The sequence below is a fragment of the Pagrus pagrus genome (assembly GCF_965226575.1).
Source record: "Pagrus pagrus genome assembly, chromosome: 17".
Classification (NCBI taxonomy): domain Eukaryota; kingdom Metazoa; phylum Chordata; class Actinopteri; order Spariformes; family Sparidae; genus Pagrus; species Pagrus pagrus.
In genome coordinates, this window is record NC_140201.1 from 26,718,882 (window position 1) to 26,734,341 (window position 15,460).

Sequence of the window (15,460 nt, forward strand, 5' to 3'; positions counted from 1 at the left end):
TATTTGAAATTAGGTCAGCTCTTACTAAACTCAGCACTCACCAGAGAATTAGGTTTTCTCTGTTCTTTTCCCTTCAACTCTCTGTAAAGTTCCGTTCATAAAGTATAGCACATTTCTCTTCCAGCTCCAGTCAGCAGTCAACATTACGGTATAAAAAGATCTGACAATAGAGGTCACATCTGTGGATCTCTGCTGGGTTCAGATTAGTAAAAGGGAGTGAAGATAAATCCACTTTTTAATCCCAAAAATTAAAACGTAATCTCTGAGCTCTCCTTCTGTCGGTAAACTGTTCTGGATCAGAGCAGAATCTGATGTGATTTAAGATGTTGATTCCTCCAGAATGTCCGGATCTGCATTCGACTCTCTCCTCCAGAACTAGCTGGTTCTGAGCAGCAGCTTTGCACCAAACTCCCCACACAACATTTGCCAAAAGTCTTGTGTTTTGTTTTGATTGCTTGAGAGACCTCTAGCAGCAGAAATGACATATTATGCATTAAAAATGAATAAAGGCCTATCTATTCAAATCTAACGGTGCTTATGGAATAGTTATGGCTGCTGGGTTGAGTGTTTACGATAACGGCGATCTAAAATTAACGTTTGATACTAAGGGAAATTAAAGGTGTGAGAGGTATCATTATCTCACTTTGTCACATGCCTCGTCTATTTCCCTCTTCTTTTAAATAATGAGGGAAACAATTTAGCGTTCTTTCAACTATTGGAAGGATCTGATGACGCCTCTGGACTGTTACAAATATTGGGCATGTTAGGCCTCAGGGTTGGCCCCAGTTGTCCTTCTTTGTTGGCTGTGTTTCCTTGTGTTCAAGGAAATGATAGCTGGAGCATAAACCAACAAGGAAGTAAAACCAGATAAAAGACAATAAATAAAAGGAGAAGGTGAAGATGTTTTAGCTGCTTCATGAAACTGACACAGAAATCTAGAGTTCACTACAGGTTTTATAGCATGTTAGAGGGGCAGTCAGTAGTTTGTGTTCAGAGCGTGATTTGGGGAATAATGGAGAAGGAGGTAAGCAATATATTTGGAAGGTAAGCCATGTAAAAGTCAGTACTAAAATTTTAAAATGGATGCAGAATTTGATGGGAAGCAAACGCATCTTCATTTTGGACGGATTGAAGATGGTTCAAGGATGTTTGATTTAAACAGGTAAAAAGAGCATTACAATAACCTAAACAAATATAAGAGCTGTATTATTTGCATTTAATCGCAGGCAGTTGTCGGCCATCCAAATATTGATAGCAGTCAGACATTAATTTAAAATGGACAACTGATAAATATCATCAGGTTTAAAAAACAATACAATTGTATGTCATCTGCATTAAAATGATAACAGATGCCACTAAAACAGATACTAATCTGTCAACAGGCAACATATAATGGAACAATAAAGGACCCAGAACAGAATCCTGTGGGACATCGCATGACAGAAGTGCGGTGTCTGACATGAACTGACCCACTGTAGCTGAGAAACTCCTAATGGCAAGGTAGGATGAGAACCAATCCAAGGCAAGCCTGGAAATACCCACCAACTGATTTAGCCTATTGAAAGAATAAAATTATCTACAGTGTAGAAGGCGGAGCTGAGGTCAACTAACACCAGAGTTGAGCAATGCCCATCATCCGATCCATTATAATGTAATTACTAACTTTAAGAAGAGCTGTTTATTTGGAGTGCTGATTAGGTAATCCGGATTGAAAGGAATCAAACAGGCTATGTGTTTCAACGATAGCTACAAGCTGGTAAGCAACAACTTTTTCCAGTAATTCTGACATAAGAGGCAGCTCAGATATAAGCCGATAATTTGTTAGAAGGGGAGGATCTAAATTTGTTTTTTTCAGCAAAAGCTGAACAATGGCATGTTTAAAATAGCTAGGGACAGAGCTGGTAGAAAGGGAGGGATTGATCATGGTGACAATAGTGGTGCTGACTGAATTAAAGACATTAAAAAACAAGGATGAGGGAAGAATGTCAAGGGGGCCAGATATAGGCTTAATTCTGTGCAGCAATTTAGTGACGTCCTCTTGGGAAACGAGATGAAATGAATTTGGAGTTGTGTAACAGGGAACACTAATGGTATAATGGTACAGTATGAAGATAGGGGGAGGTCTGATACCACTGACTTTGTCCACAAAATATTTTAGGAAGTTATTGCAGTCAGTGTTGGAGAACCACAAGAAACATCAAACACTTATGATTGCTGACAAGGAAATCTTAAGTGAGAACATTATCAATATTAGGACAAAGTGAAAAAAATAATGTCCCCCACTCTGAGTAATCCCAGAGACATGCTGTGTAAATTTAAAAGACTCAATAATATCAAGAAATTCAGATGTAGCTTTAGAAGGCAGCATCATTGACATTAAAATTAAAATCACCAATGAATAAAACCTTATCAAACTTTATAACTGAAGACAAAAGCTCAGTAAAATAATGAAGGATGTCACTACATTGTAAACCAAATATTTGGCTTTACCTTAGATGTTAAATCCTGCAGTTATATTATTAACTTGTGACTAAATAAAAAAAACAGAGATTTGGATTAAAGACCTCAAAGCAGACCCTTCTTGAAATCAGAGATATCAGGAAGGGCAAATAAACAGACCGTAATTTTGATAAATGACCTTATAATTACAATTAAACCTCCTGTCTAAGAGCAGAACTGGAGTCTTCAGGGACTATATGCAGTGGGACAAACAATACACAGAAGAGATCATAAACAGCACACAACTAACACATAAACACTACTTTAGGGAATGTAGATAAATATTCCGTGAGAGCCGTGAGAGAAAATACACATCAACATTTATGCTTGAGTCCAGACCAGAGGGCAGATGGTAGAGGTGCCCACAAACCCACAAATGACTGCTGGGCCACAACAGAATGTCAAATGCTACAGCATGTAAGTACAGACTAAGATTTTCAAATCAACTGGAAGTCGAAGCAGGGAAGCTACTATGCATTAAATGATCTCTATTCTTTGTTATTCTCAGAAGTTTGGCAGCAGTAGCATACTGTACAAAATAGAAACACAAATGACCTCTACCATAGAGACAGGAAGCAACAGTGGTTGTAATCACTCAGGGAATTAGTGTGTCAGTTCTTAAATGTTGATTATGGTTGGCAGGAAAGCATACCATGTGTGACAAAATTTTAGGTTGCAACAGGATGGTGGGGATCAACAACTGGAAATTAAAGCTGACATGGGTCAAGTACTAATATTCTTAGCCATGCTAGTGTGGCTTGTGGCTGGCTATGTAGGTTTGTCTGTTGACCACTTTAGTCCACTGAAATGTCTGTTCTTTATCTTCACCTGACATCCTCCTATGTTGCTGGCTCTATACAGTATGGCCAATAGAGGTTGCCACCTAAAAAGAAAAGTAAATATGGGTCCTAATAATCTGCTTTCACCGTAGACCTATACTGTCGTTTTTCTGATAAGGTTGGCTTGGAAAAATCTCGCATTAGTTATCATTCTTTTTATTTACATTGGAACCATCACTTCCCTGTTAATGATCTTTTTATTTGATCCTGAACTGTGATGCACTTTATAAAGTCTGTTTCAATATGAGCACTATAGATTAATAATTGATCATCCTTCTGATGTTTAATAACGATGATTGAGATATCACCACGATGATGGATTAAGGTACACGTGGTGGTAATAAAAATTGCCAAAGCAGTGTTTAGTGGTTGTGCATAAGGGAAGTTGTTCTGATGCACAGCCTAGCTGATGTGTCACAATCAGGCGTACTTTTTCTTTCTTTACGTTGGGCTAGATATTTATATGTTGAAACATGTCTCTGTGTTAACCTATGGCAAATTGTGGGAGTGAAAATGAAGCTTGTGCATGTGTCTTTTTTCGACAATGATTGAGATTCATAAAAAATAATCAGGTGTACCTGAGGCTTTATAAATCTGACTGCATATTCTGTCGTTGTGCGTACACAGTTTTAGTCGTAAATCTGATTATGGATCTGGCCCCTGATGTCCAGACATTAGCTTAGAACTGCTACAGCTGCGGTTTACAAATGCAGAGCTGAAAACAACTTAATAAACTGACATTTATCAGAAACAGCTGATGCACTCAAACAGAGTGAGGTCTCGCCAACAGAAGTGTCTATTTGAGCTGCCCCTTGTGTGTGCAAAAATAAAGAATGGAGGTATTTTAATAACCCTTAGAGGCATATGACACAGTAATCTACATTACAATACAACAGGACAAAAACGGGGAAGGAAAAAAAAGATAAAGGAGTCATAAAAGGTCTGCCTCCTTGTTTAACATTTGTTTTTATGCATTCATTCCTCTTACTGGTGTTTTACAGTGCTGAGGCTTAAAGCTTTAGCCTCTTTAGCAGAGCAATGTGAGCACCGAACCTCATAGAATTGAATACTTACATGCTGAATAAATCAGATATAAAAGATATTATTGAAAAGGAAAAAATGTTCTTTAGAAATTAAACCTGCAGCGCCATGCTTTGTCCAAATCTGTCACTATGGTAACAATGTAATTAGTGAATGTGCTCTATCACTGTCAGCAAGACTAGACTGAAATTAATTTCCAACATTTTACAAATGAGTTGATGAGCTTGAGATGGAATGGATTCTGTTGGTTTGGACAGATAAAAGGAGCGTTGATAATGGGTATGATTTCTGTTCATAATTCAAGGTTCAGTGCTAGACAGGATTCTACAGAAAGAGTGTGCAGGTCCTGTGCTGTCGCATGAGCAAACTTGGTGTGGTTATTCTCTAGCAGACACATTTCAGCCGTTTTCATCAAATAACTTCCACCATAATCTTTTCAATCATGTATGCCTTGCATGTTGAATGAAGGTTGAGGATTACCAAAACCTTTGTTACAGCTCTTAGCATGGAATAGCTGTTAAAATTCACAAAGCCTAAATTACTTTTTTTTTTTTCATATCTGACGTGATGATCTGTACTTGCATCAACTTCTTGCCAAACAGAAATGCGCTTTGCGCTTTGCAAAGTCTCAATCACTCCCATTGTGATGATTTTCTGTGTAATCCAGCAATTTTCACAATCCGGATTATTTTATCATCTCCCTCCTGATAAACAGAAGCAAAATAAAGTCAGATTTAATTTACACTATCCAGGCCAGAAATAATCACTTCCAACCCCATTATGAATCCGAGTTCATGCCCTACTTTTTGCCAGTGCTTTTCGCTAAACTTTTTGGCGAACGCCAAAGTGTTGGTATGTTGTCTGTGATTCCAAGACATTTTGACCCTCTGTACTTTCCTTTATTCCCTGCACTCAGGACAAATGTTACCTTTTTACTTTTTCACTTGACAGGATAGTCACAAGTCAGGGTCAAAATTAATCAATTTACTTTTTCATTTTGTTTGCATATGCAGAATGCAGACTTCAGACGACAAACAGTTGAAAGCATCCAACAGCGTCAACATATAGATGATTCAATTTCTGAATTTTACAAAAGTATCGATATACAAATGGATGATGGAAAGAGTGTTTCTACATCCTTTCATGGATGTGTTGGAGTAGAAATGAAGCTCATGCACATGCACACATTTCCACAATGATTGAGATTCATATATCAGACTCAGGCCGATTTTAATGTCTGTCCTGGAAATTCAAGATGGATCAGTTTAAATAAAGCCTTTTTAATACTTACAGGATTTATACAGTAATACACTAAACATTAGTCTTAGCCTTACATTAGTCTTGAATGGCCTTCATGTGAATGCGATTCAAACCCTGCAACAGGATAACATTATGAATAATAAGCTTATATAATTATGTTACCTGTTACCTGTAAGTATTTTGTTGTTGTTTTAGGTAAAAGTGTGTTTTACTTATTCTGCCCTAATCTAATGTTCTATATCAGATTATACAGATAGTTTACATAGTGGATCCTATTATGTCACGAGGCTTGAATAAAGTTAAGTTCTGTACTCAGTTTATCTTGGAAGAGAGGTGAAACGTCTTCAAGAAACCGAAGAAACGTCTTCAAGAAACTGCAACACGTCCAGTTGCCTGAGATACAGCACTTTGACTGGGATGACTGAGAATCTTCATCAACATGTTTACTCAGTTTCCTTGTTTTTACAGCTTTCTTTAAGTGTCATTGAATCCTAAATCTTTTCTTTGTAAAACTGAAACAAAATATATAAACAAAAAGTCATTACATTTAGTTGTATTTAGTTATTTTTGTCATTTCACATTACAGGTACGCCATAAGGAAGTACATATTTACAAAGATACACAATACATTTTTCAAATTTTCAAAACTACAGTAAAATGTCCAACACAATGAAATACATTGTTTCTAGACAGGCAATATCAATTCAATTTAAAGTGAACCTGAGCAGCTGACCAGCCAACCAGACAGGGCACTGCTAACCAAACAGCCTAGCATGAACAAGCAATATACTGTACTAGCAGTTCCAAAAAACATTCAAATCTTTTCAGAAACAACTCAAGAATAATTAATTTGCCATCTAACTATCATTTATATAAAATAAATCAAGTTATGAAACGGGCATATGTTCCCAAAACTTCACCAAGGGAAAACTCTCACTAGTGCAACCCTGCAGCAACTAAAATGGAGACTAGTGCAGTGCACTCCACAATGATCGGAACACAAACTACTTTGTCACAAAAAACATTCATGAAGTTTGGTTCAACAATGAATTTATTATAGGTCTTCTGACAATGTGACCAAATCTGATGGCTCAAAAATATACATACAGTAACTTGAACAATCATGTTGGTGATTATAGAACGTTGTGTGAATCAAATGTTCTGTGTAGCCTCTTAACTTCCTCAGAGTGATTCTGATTGATAACAGCTGGTGACCTTTCTGGGCCCATTTTAATAGGGCTTGTTTGATACAGCCATTAGACTCAGCCACAAACACTACACTGGGAAAGTCTAAGGAGCTCAACATTGATCTGAAAGAGCACGTTATTGATTTGAACAAGTCAGGAAAGTCAATTGGAGCCATTTCAAAGAAGTTACAGGTTCCAGGACCAACTGTTCAAACAACTGTTCTGTTCACCTGCTGCTGAGAGAAAACTGGTCTGATCACACGAAAGAATATCAGTGGAATATTAGTTTGCATGTAATGTACCCACTTGACTTATTGTCAAAAAAATGATTTGAGAAAGGTTCCCTCATGAAGGGAAACACTTTTTTTTGTCTGTTTTTATGTTTTTACTCATTTAACATCTCTTCATTTGATGTTAAAGTATTGTCTTGTGTGTCATATTTACATTGCTGCATGCTGGAGCTGTGGCGGAGTGAGCTCATTTTTTACAGACAAGAATGGCACAGCCACACTTTTCATTACCAGCTGTACCTACAGCAGCTTGTACTGTCAAACAGAGCAAGAAATAAAAGACCAAACTGGTGAAGGCTACAAACACAAAGAAGTTGGATAGCTCAAGAGGTGAAACGAGAGTCAACATTGGAGTGGCTGTTCAACGATTGAGACAACTGATGGAGTCGAAGGCCTGAAAACGGACGCCATGGTAGCTGTGTGGCTGTTGGACAGGTAATGAGCTGGTTTGTTTTGGTTGGGGGAACATCGTTAGCATCGACAGCTTACAGCCTGTAACATGAGCTAGCTAGCTATGATAGACTACTGCTGTATGGAACGTATTTACATGTGACGTCACCGTTTACACGCAGGCCAATGTTTACACGTACTGTGGATCTAATCCATGTAGCAGTGTTCACACATGCACTGCTACCCTGGGCTGTTTGGACATTAGCCAGACGAGCTGTATGTGAGAGGTGGACTGATTCGAAGTCCACTGTTGGGAGGTCATGAGAAGATTGCATATATCTGTGAATACAGTTTGTATTGTATTTGTGAGCCGATGTTGTTAGATGGTATTTATGTGACGTTCATTCTTACAGACTTTGAACTGGACGTTTTACAAATGTGCTGATGTTGCTTATTTCTGTGTTCTATAGTTATGAGAGGGACGCATCAACTTCAAGCCTTGAAGCATCAGTTCACAACAGAACCATATTCTGATGTTTCCACTATTTCTGCAATCTCTCTCTGACAGGTGAGTGTAACTTGATGCTGGTAGCAACATGGATCAGACCACTGGTATTCATGTAATATGTATCTTTGATGGATACATTTCATAAATACATGTCCTTCTTTCATATCAAGTTGGTTTGCTTTATGTGCATGAATGTGCTCCTTAGCAGGGATACAATACAAAAAGGAATGGCATCATTTCATTAACTGCACCAGGAAAATGCTTCAAGCACTGGTCCAAACAGTTAGCCTACCACTTTTACATATTAGTAAGACATTTTTTAACAAAATAGACTTTTCAATTCATGACTGTCAGCTGACCACAGTTGAATTGTAGGAAACACCGACCATAATTGCTGCACACAAGGCACCTACCACTCCCTTCAAATAATCACTTGCCACCCATCACATAAGCTTCCCATCACCCACCTAACCCCAGACATTTATTATTACTTTTTTTTTTACAGAGCAAAAGTCCTGTGTTGTCTTTGAGAGAATCAATGAAATTGTTATGAAGATATAACTTTATGTCCCGTAAACACATTTAGTTCTCCATCCTTATCCAGTTTTCTGCAATTATTGTAATTTTTGCAAAGTTATATGATATTTCAAGGTCCTTGAAAAGCTGTATTTACTGTCAGATATGTAACTGTGCTATTCTGTCTATGGGACAATCACTGCCGAAACAACGACAGCTGTTAAGAATATGTCTATCTAACAAGGAATAGTTCCAGCACTTGATGTGACTGCTCCAAACATAGTCCTTGGATTCTGGCCTGTAAAGCAACAGATGAGCCACATGATGAGATATTTTTATGGAACAGAGCTCGACTGTCCACAGCATACTGTGAACATATACACTTTCAATGGTCAATACTTTACACTGAACATTCTCAAAACCTGTGTGTGATATCCTACATTTATATGCTATCACATAGTTGAAATTTCTGTGCATCGTTTTACATTAAATGTCTTTATAGTTCCATTTCACCTGTTGTAGCATGGAGGACTTAATTTGTAAAACACACAAAGGATGCATGAGTGACGTAGGTCCACACTCCGCAACAACTTGGAAAGCTATTGTGCTGGCAAGACGTGTTATAATGCTCAAACTGAATGTAAATGTAACAATAGACCTTTGTTAACGTATGTCTGTGTTTTGCCATTGTGTTTTATTGCCAGAAACAGCAGTAATTTCTGTTAAATCTGACAATATTTTAATCATTTGCATATTCTCTGACTCGCTGCAGGAGACTGAGAGAGACCCTGCTGCGCTGTGTGTGTATTGACAGTACCCTGTGCTACTCTTATAGGTGCATTATGATGTTAAATTGTTATTTGTAATGTCTATGGAAGGACTGCATTGAATTAGTAGCCTAACAGCATTTATTTAACATGTACCTTTTATTTTACTTGTGAATAAATACTTGTATTTACATGTAAACTAGAGAATGCAAGGTTTTGTTCTGGTAGATATTAATTTCACATGAGTTTTTATTCTGTTTTTCCTACAACTATTTATTTCAATTGAACTGCAAGGTACATTTTTATTTATTTACAATAGTTTTTTATATAATAAACTTGTTTTAATACACACAACAAAAGAAAAAAAAACTTGGACAGCTATTGTGTTGGAGACTGAGAGAGACCCTGCTGCACTGTGTGTGTGTATTGACGGTACCCTGTGCTACTCTTATAGAGAATAAACGTGCAGATCCTGATTCCTGGTGTGACTGGTATATAATGTAGCAGCTGCCCACAGGCTGAAGACTGTGGGCAACCACCTTACAGCTGCTACATTAAAACCAAACAAGCCCCCAACTGAAAGCACGTCTTTCAATTAATCTATTGGGATGTGACACAAAAAATACTCTGTATTTCAAAAAAAAAAATCAGATAGACATATTCTTAGCTATTTATCTAAGAAAAAATTGATAAATATCTTCCTCAACTGATTAATGATGACAAACAAGGTTTTATACAAAGGAGACACAGAGGTTATCATATTATTAGTATCTTGAATATACTTTATGTAAAGCATAATGCACAGACACTGCACTGCTATCAGTGATGCTTGTCAAGCATTTGATAGAATGGAATTGTGTTATATTTTTAATATACTTAAGATTTGGGCTGGGTGAAATTTTTCTTAAATGGATTCAGCACAAACATATATACACAAACTGTTGAGATCCTAACCAACAATACTGTATCGAAACCTTTTGGCCTATAGAGATGGCCGTGCAAGCACATATAGGAATAGCAGGCGTTACAGTTGGGGGGATAGATTATCACATTTTGTTATTTGTGGATGATATTATATTCCTCCTAATGAACTTAAAAAACAGTATTCCCAATTTGATAAGATTAAGTAAACATTTTGGAGGGTTTTCTGAATATCAAATGAGCAATCCCAATTCAGAACTAATGTTCCTTAATAAAGAAGAAAGACATAATCCCATAGTTAATACTACATTTATGACAACCACTGAAGGTTTTAGATATTTGGGTGTTAAAATTACTCCTGAACCAAATGAAATCATCTCAGCAAACTATAACACCCTGTTAGAAAGAGTAACTGAAACACTGGATAACTGGTCTACCTTGTCTATATCTATGGTCGGACGAATAAATCTAATAAAACTGACTGTTTTAACAAATTTTTAATACTATTTTCAAACACTTTCACTGCCATTACCAGAGATGTTTTATGATAAACTTAACAAACTATTCAGCCAATTCATTTGGAATTATAGGAGAGCCGGACACCGCCTTAAGCTATTGTACTTGCCTTATGAGGGGGGAGGGCTTCAACTTCCCAATCTTAGGTGGTACGACATGGCTGCCCAACTAAGCTCAGCATCATACTATTCTGTACAACAGCCCCTCCTGCCTGGGTATACATTGAACATGAGTCCATTCCAGAACTACCATTAAGTTTGTATCTGTACTCTTCAGGCATTAAGACATTGAAAAGACATACAAAACCCTTTTCTTAAAAATACCATATATCTCAATTTACTCCTATCTGGGGCAATGAACAGTTGGAAAAAGGGTGGGGGATTTAGGCTATAGAATGCAAAAGGCATCCAAAATTTTTTTTTTTTAAATGGGATCTTTATGTGTATGGAGTTTTGCTTGATTTTGATCAATTATGTCAGAAATATAAAATCCTCAAAAACTTTTTCAAGTATTTGCAGTTAAAAAGCTATATGTCCTCAAAATATAAACACATAATGTGTTGGCCACCTTTCGTCAAAACTGGAGGAATTAACACTTGCAAAATAAGAAAGGAAGGGTCATGTAACTAAATATTATGGCATATTAGTTGCACAGAGTACTGAATAAACACTCAACAAACTAAATGCTTGGAAAATGGACACACAGGAAGACATTGATGAGATAGACTGGAATGAAGCGTGTTTAAAGGCACAAAAACAAACAATAAATACCCAAAATACCCTAAATAATAGAGAGGTCTGCATGTAAACCAAAGCCTAATATACTGCCTGCAAGCACTAACATAGCCTGGAAACAAAGGAAAGTGTGCCAACCCCAGTGTCCAGTTAGTCAAACGGTGGTTGCTAGTTTCCCAAGGTTTGAAGCTTCCTTCTCACATTGGCTGGAAGTGCAACTGAACGCACAGTCAGTTCCGGTGCAACAGCCTGATGCACAAGAGCTTAACTACAGCTACATTCAACAACTCATGCAATCCCATTGCAATATGTTGCTGGAAGCAGTAGCATTCGCCTGCGCAAAGAGAGCAACCAAACTTTTGGATTTTACCTTCGCCTAGGCCGCAGTCTTTTACCTCCCTGGACAAGCCACAAACTGCTACTGTACGTGTCTACTAAACACTTTCTGGATCCAGAGGAGTCGCTGCACAATCCAGCCTCTCATCACTGCAGAAGGAGGATTTCCCCTCAGCAAGAAGGGACTGCTGCACAGCCCCATTTTCTTGCCCATGTGGACTCTGCTTTTTCCTCCGCTACAATGCAGAGAACAGCCATCGTCAGCCTGCTAGCAGGACGCTGCAGTAGCCAACGCCATTCATCCACGCCAAGGAACATGCTGGATTAACGAGGCGGACGGACACAAGCTAAGCGCCACCAGTGCGGTCACAAGTGAGGCCAAATTAGAGTCTGGGCAGATACTAGAGTTTTATTGTGTGTATTGTATGCTTTGAGCTACATTTATTTGTGAGTTTGTGAACCGCTGAGCCTGATTTGCTGCTGTTTTACACTGTAACACATTGTGCTTGCTATTTGCCTTTTCTTTGTCCTCATCACAAGCTGATTTGAGCCTCTCCACTTTGTGGACCTAAGTGTCAGCTTTGCCGGCGTGCCAGTGCACAATAAGCCACAATGCTCTTCCTTGCTGCGCTCCGAGCGTCAGCTCTTCTTCCATTCTCCCTCTTTCTCTACTAACCCACATGTGAACATGCACACAAACACACCTACGTGCATCCATGTACACTTCTGGTTCTGAGGTTACGTCTTCCATTTTCGTTCGCCATCGGTAGTCTCTCTCTCCCCTCCCCAATTTGCTGTGATTATTCGTGCATATGTTTTGTAATAATAGCTGGTGGTGATGGTCAGTGCTCTGATTCATTTCTTTCACTGTTCCTTTAATTGTAAATATTTTATAAATATACATTTAAAGTGAACACGCTTCTTTTGAGGCTGTTTTCCAATCTGGTGTATTGGGTGCAGGGGTGGTGTACCGTAAATATATATTATTATACATTTATATTAATAGTTTTTATTATTGATTTTGATAATTACTATAAGTAATTGTTGATTGCTAATAACCAAATCTGCTCTACCTTTGTAACCCTAACACCCATTAAATGCCAAGTGTGCGTGCTTGGAATATACCCAAAGGACTTTCCACATACATCGAAACAGACTACACTACTGGACTTTGGACTTCCTCAAGCCAGGAGAGCTATAGCACTTTGCTGGAAGAATATGGATGCTCCTTCTTTAGGAATGTGGATAAAAGGAACTGTCTAGCTGTATTGGAATGGAAAGATTAATGTAAATTGCTTCGGGCACTTCAAAAGATTTAATAAGCTCTGGGAACCATACACGACTATCATGACAGATCAAAATGTAAATTAATTTGAAAAACCTTGTCAACAGTAGAGTGAATTGTATTTTATGTTTTTGTGATTGTATTTGTTTATTTATTTAATTTATTATTTATTTGTATTTATTTAGCTAATTAATTTATTAATTTGTAAGTATTAAGCTTATTAACTTTTATCCTAATTTCTGATGGTGCAAGTGTGTGTGTGTGTTTATGTTGTACCCATAACTATTTTTTTTCTTTTTGGATTGGACAATACAAGAAAACAACAATAAACATATTTTGGGGGGAAATACAGCAGCTGATTTAGTTAAAACAATTAGAAACTGTATGTGAGAGAGAAAAAGTGTAAAGATAACTGTCAAGTTTGATTTTTTACATGATTTTCAAGGTGGAAGGAGAGGTGTGAATGGATATGAAATGTACCAATTTAATGTCTACCAAGATATTTTTGTGAAATGCTTTGATCACAATGCTCCTGTGTGATAGTTGGGGACATTTTAATGATTTTTTCACCAACTTTTCAAGTTTATTTTATTGCTTTTTTCCTCTCTTTTGTTGTTTACCAAATAAACCGTCACACTGCCACTCACAGTGCATGTATTTCAATATGTTGTAGTTGTGATCAGTGTGAGATTGCAGCGTGGAGGGATTGCAGGGTTTGCCAACTTCCATGTCTGAATGTCCCCTGATGAATAGTACTCCATTATTAAAACTACCAAGTACATTTTCTGTCTCTTCTGCAATCAGGGCATTGATTGCAGGACAATGGATGTGTTTGATTGAGACATAATCAGACACTTCACTAATTCGACTTCAAAGGAAAATCAGCAGCATGCAGACACAAGATAAAAATCACACAGTATAGTCCAAGTCCTTATTGGAAAGAGGTCAAAGCAGTCTGTTTTAAAAGGAACTGTGGCACATATTCATACAAATTTTAAAAAAAGTTAAGGTATAGCATATATATTTGTAACAATTGGCAACATTTGCTAATGAATAGTAGTAATTTCTTTCAGAGTTTAAAGAATGTCAGACTTTGTTTTGTTTTCTTTTTACCTTTAACCTCATTTTTGAACAGAGACTGATAGAAAACAACAACAAAACAACAACCTCAACATGCGTCTTAGCATTGCGCTGGAAAACAGTCATGTTTCCATCACAGCTGATCTGAGCCGATAAACACCTGTGACTACTGCAAACCTGGAAATTATTGCTGATTATACCCTGTCAGACATGTTCAGTGTGCGAAGGATATTAGTGTCATCCAAGATAGTCTGAGCACCAAGTTTTCACTATACTGGAGCTCATGTTGCATTACAGTCCAACAACGACTGGTAGGTAGATTGGTAGGATTGGAGAAAAGAGCAAGTACAACCTCAATTTTAAAAGTATCCAACTGAAAAAAACCCAGCCGCTCTATTCAGGATTCCCTCCAGAGCCACTCCTCCAAAACATGAATGCATACTGCCTGACTATACTAACACTGATTCCCCATAGCTCTTGCTGGCATGCAGGGAGATGTGTGTAAGTGGCTAGTTCACTAAATTCAACAAGCTCTCATAGCTTTTTTAGTCTTTGAAATGCCACAATTGTGGAAACCTAAGCAAAATGGCCATTGCAAATGGCCAACCCAGTGTGACAGTTACTCCTTATTGTTATACTGCTGTGCTTGGTGCAAATCCATTAGCAGCTTAAAGACTGTCACTGCTGCTGCAATCACTCGTTCTTTTGTGTGGTTTGTGCTACTAAGTTAGCTGCTGAACAACAGTCTCAGGGGCTGTGTACTGTGAGCGCATCGTTGTCATCACTAATAGTACCTAAATAGTGTTACCTCATGTCTGATTCACATGTAAGAAGAGACTAAATAGTATCTTAATGAAAGTAAACAAAGAACATGGCAATTGTTAGTGCTCACCGCTGTCAAGCTAGCATGTTAGTAATGGAACATGTTGGCTGTACTTTCTCTGCCATTTTTCTTTGACTAGCAAACTAATTGGCATAGCTTATCTATATACACTGTATGGACAAAAGTATTGGGCCATACCTCTTAATCATTGAATTCAGGTGTTTCATTCAGTGTTTCATCCCATTGCCACAGGTGTATAAAATCAAGCACCTAGCCATGTAGTATGCCTTTAAAAACATTTGTGAAAGAATGGGTCATTCTAAAGAGCTCACTGAATTTGAGTGTGGTACTGTAATAGGATGCCACCGTTGCAACAAGTCAGTTCCTGAAATTTCTTCCCTCCTAGATATTGCACAATCAAATTTAAGCGGTATTACTGCAAAGTGGAAGCATCTACACTGCATGAAA